The 7,784-nt window shown below is 48.2% G+C and overlaps 1 long non-coding RNA gene across 1 annotated transcript; it reads left to right on the top strand.

The window, feature by feature from the left end:
- The first annotated feature begins 662 nt into the window (after positions 1–662).
- Positions 663–6,005, top strand: LOC119167833 (uncharacterized). The gene is made up of 3 exons (XR_005109315.2): positions 663–783; positions 3,013–3,127; positions 5,880–6,005. It is a non-coding gene; the product is annotated as an uncharacterized LOC119167833 (long non-coding RNA).
- Positions 6,006–7,784: the final 1,779 nt, after the last annotated feature.

The raw sequence follows: 7,784 nt of genomic DNA, 5'->3' as shown, positions 1-7,784 counted from the left end.
AACTGCGACGTCAGAGGTCGATAATCGAAAATTAATAGCAACGAACAAACGCACAGATGACAATTCTAGCATGCCTAATTACTTGCCCATGAATCATGCGCAGGAATATAGCGCGAGCTACAGCGCATTGCAGGAATATTGCTCACACTTTGTGGGAAAGCTGCACTCTTTAGTACATCATACTTGCATAGTGCGTGCCGTGATCGCAGCATCTTAAGCTTGAAAGTATTGTTCAGGTTGTTTTAAAGTTTTTGAACAATGAACGCTTGTGAAGTACCCTGGTCCGCATTGAACCTAAGTCACACCTTATGCATCTCCAAAATGCGAATAAAGCCCGTTGTAAACGAAGGCGCATAAGACACACAATGGTTAGAGATCTTTTTTCTCCTTGAACAATATATGAGGCCTATTAATTACAGTTCTCTATGACCGAGGACTCAAGTCATCTACAAAATGAACAGAAAAAAAGACGACATGAATAAGCCGTTAAAGCAACAGCTGCCTCCAAATGTGTGCATGCACAGTTTGTGAAACGAAGAAACTTCAATAAAAACTGCTGGATGCATTTGGAGATTACTCGTTTTTCGTAGAAGAAAAGATGCAACTGAAAACAAAAGGCAACTAAGACTGCAAATTCGTTGTGGTTGATTTCGCATCCCTCGCGCAGATCACTACAGGCGACCTTACATCATTCTTGTCGGAGTACAAAGGTTGCTGAAAAAAGATGGCATCGGCCCCATTAATGGCATTACTCGCAACACCCTTCCTTGCTTTGTTGCTCAGGTGAGTAAATACGCATTAACAGGACTCCCACTATGGATCGGGAACGTAGCCAATGGGTGGCACACGGGCCCCATGTTCCAACCCCTCCGCCATTTTTTTTCGCCATTGCGAAAAAGGATGTGGGCTTCAAAGTCCCGAAGCCATCGTATGTGGGATTTAACGTCCCACAAACGCCGTATTATTTTAAGAGACGCCGTAGTGGAGGGCTCCGGAAATTACTACAACCTAAGGTTCTTTAACGTGCACCCAAATCTGAGCACACGGGTCTAGAGCATTGTCACTTTTAGCGAAAACGCAGCCTCAGCTGCCGGGATTCAATCCCGCGACTTGCGGGACAGCAGACGAGTATCTTATAGCCACTTTACAACCGCGGCGGGGCCATTGCATAGAGAGCGGGATGTGACCACCTCAAGGGGATGCACACTAATCGAGATCAAGGGTACCGAATCTAAATTTCTACGAACACAGGTCTGCTCAGGCACCTTCATCCCTCTGCGCATTCTGTGGGATACCATGGAAACAATAGATCATTTATTTTTGACCTGCAGGCAGTTTACTACAGTACGAAAAATCCTTGTGGTGCTCCCTTTTTTTTTTTGGTCATCGTCTTTTTTCTAGCTACATTTACGCCGTAACGAAAAACCGTTTTAGAAATTAGCTTTACGTGGTATCGATATGGATTTATCTGCGCCTGTCATTTTGTCTTTTGAAGCCTCAATTTCTAGGTTCTCCAGCGCGAGAGTATAGGCGCGGCGGTCAGGGGCTATATAATGAATGTAGTCGGTTATCTAATTAATTTATAATATTATCCTAACGTGTCTACTACATAATATACCTATAAAAATCAAACTTTTGCTTTTATTCAGGAATGATATAGTTTCTTTTTTAAATATTCACGTGCCTTAGATGAAACGGCACGACTTTTTAGGTCATCTGTAATCATTTCATTATATAACCTCCGTTGTTTTAATACTGCGTACTATATTATAAAACCCCTCAATTTTCGGCCTATATTCTATAGTGGGTATGCGGCACGGGCAATAGGTGAACAAGGATAAGTATTACGTCTCAGAACCGCGATATGATTACGAGAAACCCTGTAGTGTATTCCGGAGTGTTCACGCATTTGATGTTCTTTAAGTGCACTGAAATCACACAGTACACGGATTTCTACCATTTCGCCTCCATCTAAATGTGACAGCTAAGGCCAGGATGTAACTCGCACCTCAGGGTCAACAGTGGAGCACCCTAGCCACTACTTCACCGAGGCGGACAATAGGAAGTCAAATTACCCTATACCTAACTGTCGCGCACCTACATCGCAGAAAGGCGATAGAACAAGAACTTTTTCGGTGGGCCCATTTACAATACTATCACAGCCATCGCCAACGCCGATACGGTCTTGCGGGAAGAATTCGTAGCCTAAGGCCGCGTTCACACTGAACATTCCGGCCGCCGAAACTGCTCTGAATCCGATTCGGCGGCGGCGAGATCCGCCGAAAGGGCCCTCTCCGCGCCGATCGCTCTCGGACCAATTTTCGCGGCGTCTGCCGCTGAATCGGTCACCGCGGACTGATAGGAGCGCTAGCCAAGGAATTTTGAAAAATGGCGGCCAAGCCCTACTCACTTGTTATGCTGCAGTGCACGTAACTGAATGTTGAAACAACGGGAGTTTAACCTACTCTGTGCCTACTTCGCCTCCGTATTTCTTGAAAGAGGTGACCGAGCTTGCTGTTGGCGTGACCGAGCTTGTTGCGGTCTTGCAGAGCAAAACGAACCCACCAACGCCGCTGGCGTCGGTGGTTTTTCTGCTCTTCGCGCATTACAAGACAGCCACTTGCCAGCTAAGTAAGCAGCACTGTCTTTTCTTGCTTCTTGCGTACGAGAATCGTCGAAGTATACACCACCGGATAGCGTAGTAGCATTTGCGAGCCGCGACAACAACCGGGTGACAGCGCATCCATCCCGCGTTCGCCCCGTAGTAGATGGCATATTCGGCGGCGCGGGGCGCGTCCAGTGCGAACGACGCTGTGTTTCGGCGGCAGAGGAATTTCGGTCGCTGTAAAAAGCGGATGTTTCAATGTGAACTAGGCATTATTGACGTTCTGAAGAAGCTCCGTGCGTCGAAAAGAAATTACGACATTTTTAAACAAATGTTTTTTTTTTCATTGCGGTACTCGACTTCGGTTGTACGAATTCACAAGAATTTTCGCATTTGCGACGCATTAGCGCAGAATGGGCCCTAGGGTCCCCTGAAGTGAAGTACCGGGACCAGCAGCATCATGGCAAAAGCGGGATTATGAAATCGGAGCACCTTACCATACAAGAATACTGCGAAAGATATGTGAGTATGTTGTAATGCTTTTATAGCCTGCTGTTGCACGCTCATCTTATGCGGTAATTTTGTCTTAGAAGTATCTTTGTATTTCCGTGTTCTAGGGACAATGACGTTTTTCGCGAACACTGTCTAATGTTCGTATAAATTCCAGGGGCGAAGCACTGCCCACAATGTGCCTCCGTAAACAAACCACCGCGCGGCGTGTATACGGCAGACGTAGCACAAGTCCGTGTAAGCAAACAGAAACACCTGCAAACAACGAGAAGGTTATCGAAAGGCTGTCAACCAGAACAATCAAAAACAAAGGCCACGACACAGTAAAAGGATCAGCGTTTAACCATCTATCAATCACAGCACATGACACAACAAAGGGTCAACAAGAACAAATTAAGAGTCCGTTACCCAAAACGAAACAGAAGAACACGATTCATGGTATAATGAATAGACGGTGGAGGGGGAGAGATGGAATGAGTGCAAAAGGGGTCCGGCACCCGGGCAATACTGATTTCGGCTAGATGCACGGTATATGCTTTTGCGGGGAAACAGGGCGATGAGACCAGGGCGAAAAAAAACACAGTATACTGGATGAGTGCTGTACATACATTACATAAGTAATGTCCTCTAGCAAGATTGATTTAAACGATTTGGTACCCACTCGCCCTGCGCTGGTCCTGTTTGGTCTCTCTTGTCTTCGTGTTGAGGCGCTGTTTTCCAGTAAGCTGCGAAATCTCCCGAGGGAGAGCAAAACTCACCTCCGAAACAACACCTGTTGATTTTGAGGGGGCGGTTTAAAGCCCTATCACCATCCGTACTACGTCTGTAAAATTGAATCCGTCTTCCGTGTCTGAGCTTAATGCCATCATCCAGAAATTCCCTCTCGAATTCGTAGGAGTCCGCCGAATTTCGCCGTTTTCGGGGAGCATACTTGAGCGATTTCGATGCCACAATCGAAACCGCAAGCGCTTAACCTCCCCGACTTCGAAGGAACCTTATGACTTTCCCGCTAGGACAAAAAAATCAGCAGCGAAACTCGTGTGCTTCCTCTTTTACCCTTCAGTGGGAGTTAGTTGTGCAGAACCGCTGGGAGAGTGCCGAAATTTCAACTTTAAGTCATCGTTAGCCTACTAACGATGAGATTAGGTGTGGTCACGAAACTGTTAATGGGCCAAAAAAAATGATACAAGCATGAGGCGGGCCGAAGTAGGTATCAACATCAAGATCAGCCTGACTACTCTCACTGCATGACAAAGGCCTTCCCCATTTACTCCCAGTCAACTCTGACTGTGCTTTCCCCACTCATGTTATACCTGCAAACTTCTTAATCTCAACTGCCCGCCCAATTTCCTGTTTCCCACCACACGCTCGCATTCTCTTAGAATCTATTCAGTTATCCTGAACGACCAGCGGCTGTCCTACCTACGCGCTACGATTGCAGCCCATGTCCATTTCTTTTCTTTTTTTTTTACTTCAACACACGAGACCTTTAACCCCCCTTCATTCTCTGACCCCTGTTCGTCTTTTAAGGTTACACCTATCATTTTCATCGGGCGTACTTCAGAATAATTCTGACCTTCCGGAGTTCTCGAGCATGCACCTAAACCAATGTGACCATGTGCTTTTGCGTATTTCCTCCAACGAAATGCGGCCACCGTGGCTGGGAATCGAACCCACAACCTTCAGTTGAGTGGCACAACGTCTCATCTGCTAAGTGACCACGGTAGGTTTTGCGTATTTATGCTATGTGACAAAGCTATAAGAGATGTATCAAAAAGTCGTCTTCTGCAATCTCAACCTGCCATTCGCCGAGTTGGAGGCTTTCCCTCGGCTGAAGAAAGCAATGACTGATAACTGCTTTAGCGTATACGCAGCGCACTGTCTTTTTTCTGACAAAGTGCAATGCAGAGTCAACATTTTATAGTCAAAGGTCCAGTGTAGCGCGCTGGAACAGCTTTGTAATGCGGTAATACGCGGTATTTTGAAAGTCGGGATAATATCGAACTAAGCAGCAGCAATATTTCACCCATCAAGGCGATTACTGGCTCTTGCGTAATCACCTTTATGGGGAAGGGGGTTGCAATCTTGCCAGCGGTTCCATATCAGCAATGACGACTTGTTTTGCTCGCCGCGAGATGACGCTAGCAGAGACTGTGGTTGCTATGGCTTCCGCTTGAACGCGCTGCCAGCAGCCGCCGGAGCGCGCATGCCACGCGCTCCCGTGTTCCCTTTCATAAAAATTTACACTGTACATACAGAGCGCTCTGCGATCACATCAGCGTAACTTTATGAACCTGGATGTGGAGTCTCTAGTGACCACAACTTGGCTTCGCCAACTGCCGCCACCACTGGCTGATGCGAAGATTGCGCTGGACTAGACATCCCTCCCTGTCGCACTACGCGGTTTGGTTGTCTTTTCATTAATTCATTATTTCAAAAATTTATTCATTCACGTGTGTGCGTATGAGCATAGATAAGGGGGGGGGGACGTGTCATTAAATTGTACTCATCGTTCTTGGGTGTTTTGCCGCAAACTATTATAAAATAACATACATTATAGGAAAATTACAGCCAGATGAAATAGACCAGTTTTAAAAGAATCACGCTGCACATTTAGTAATTCTACACTTAATGCTACAGCAAACAAATCAGTCCTGGTAATGACAATTTCTCTAGCCATTTAGAAAGATGCATTATTTCGAAGTTCCTCTTCAGAATTTGTTTTGGTTGTGATAAATAATCAGTCGTTTGTTTCCTTTCCCAGACATGCGAGAAATATGAGTGTCCTCAAGGTTGCCAATGCCCAGGAGTTTTCTACCGTTTATTCGCCAACTCTAAATGCTTTTTTCACGAGTTTAAATAGAGAAATAAAGTATTTTTCGCCCTCTCGTGGATGCATGCAGGTGCCGAAAGCGCTCATTCCTAATACCACGAATGCCAGCGCTTCAAACGTTTGCTGGACCGAACAACGACGAAGAGTATACTGTTGCGACGCGCGCCTCCGAGACGTTACGAAGGGCGCCTCGAAATCTCACCGCTACGACCACTGTTTCGAAAGACGGCGACGCCAACACGGTCCCGAAGGCGCCACTGCTTCGAACTCCGCCGGGAAGGTCACCAGCCATTTGGTAGCGTAGGTTTCTCAGCTCGCGACTGCTTCTGCGCTGAGCTGATAGACGAGCGGACGAGGCGACGGTGAGTTAAACAAGGTTTATGTACAGCATATATACCGAGGCGTTACAAATTCGGCACTGGGGCCGACAGAGACTCGAAGAGCCGAGCTCCCCTCTCTAACACATAGGTCTGCTCTCAAATGAGTCTGCTGTCAAAGAGGTCTGCTCTCGACGCGCCGCAGGGCTTCTTTTATATGCACCGGGTCCAACCCAAATGTCCAACTAGAAGCGCCGCTGGTCGTGCGGTTAGAATCCTCCAATGGGGTCGCCGCTGGGCCGCGTCATTCTTTCTCATCGAATCTGGAGAGGCTGCGCTGCAGGTGGCTGCACCCAAGGACGAGTGACGTCGCCGCGCATTGCGTCAGCCACCAGACAGGAAGACACCGGTTGTTTACTCGACGGGCTCGCGGCTGCGCTGACTCACTGCACGTGCGCGCCAGAAAGGCGCCGCGCGTGTTTACGCCGTTGAGTTGTTCGCGTCAGGCGGGCTGGCCTTGACACAGATTGCCTTTTTCAAAGGCACGGACGTTCGCTGTGGACTCGCAGGCATAACAGCACCCCCGCTGCCAGACAATGCGCCGAAAAGACGAGCTGCTTCTACGTGGCTCGGATTTCAGGCGCGCTCGTTCACCAGGTCCCTCCAGGTTTGCCTCCAGGGCCATGGGGAGAATGCAGCTCCAGACTCTGTCCCCGGAACACATCCCATTCTTGAGGACGGATCCCAGCTCCACTGGCTTGTCGCCACAACTTGTCGACCAGCTTCGCTCGTCTCTTCTGACCATCTTTGGTTTCAGCACTTGTCGATGGTTCTGCAACTTGTCAAGAACAGTTCGACAACAGACAACACACGACACAAGCAAGTGCCCTCGGTCACCCGACAGAACACCAGACAAAGTACACCTAGCTACGTGTCTATCGGAATTTCGTTCCCTCTACATCAAGAGGCACATGTGGGACACAAGACTTAAAGTGAGAGCTCAATTTTTTTACACGTACAACAACGTAACGAATTAGAATACAACAAAGTTGGCTCCTTGAGACCACTCTGAACGAGAGCGCTCAGCCGGTCGTGATGAGGACAAAATTTTGCCCCGTATCGCCAGCGAGAAACCGAAAGGTTGAAAAGGTACTAGCTAGAACGCACTGCTCAATGCACCTGCGTTAGCGTATAGCTTTCCCAAGTTTACGCTTTCCCTTAGCGCTTTTATCGAGAGGTCCGCACGCTGCTCTCGAATGAGCGTCTCCCGATCAACCCTCGACAGCTCACTCCAACTTTCCGCTACAGGCGAGAGCGTTGCAACCCTCTCGCTCTGACTCAATGGCGCCATGTCGTCTCCCCTTTCTACGGAAACCGCGCCGGTCGCTTCGGCGACGTGCCGCTCGCGTGACTGCTCACATGACTCACGCGGAAAATTTCCTCTCTGAGGTTCCGTCGACTCGCCGCCAAGGTCACTTGAAAGTTCACCGCATTGAACAAGATCAAGCTCCTGCGAAAG

This window comes from Rhipicephalus microplus, chromosome 6, assembly GCF_043290135.1.
Source record: "Rhipicephalus microplus isolate Deutch F79 chromosome 6, USDA_Rmic, whole genome shotgun sequence".
Taxonomy (NCBI): Eukaryota; Metazoa; Arthropoda; class Arachnida; order Ixodida; family Ixodidae; genus Rhipicephalus; species Rhipicephalus microplus.
The sequence above is the reverse complement of the archived record's forward strand: the minus strand, read 5'-3'. Positions and strand labels throughout refer to the sequence as shown.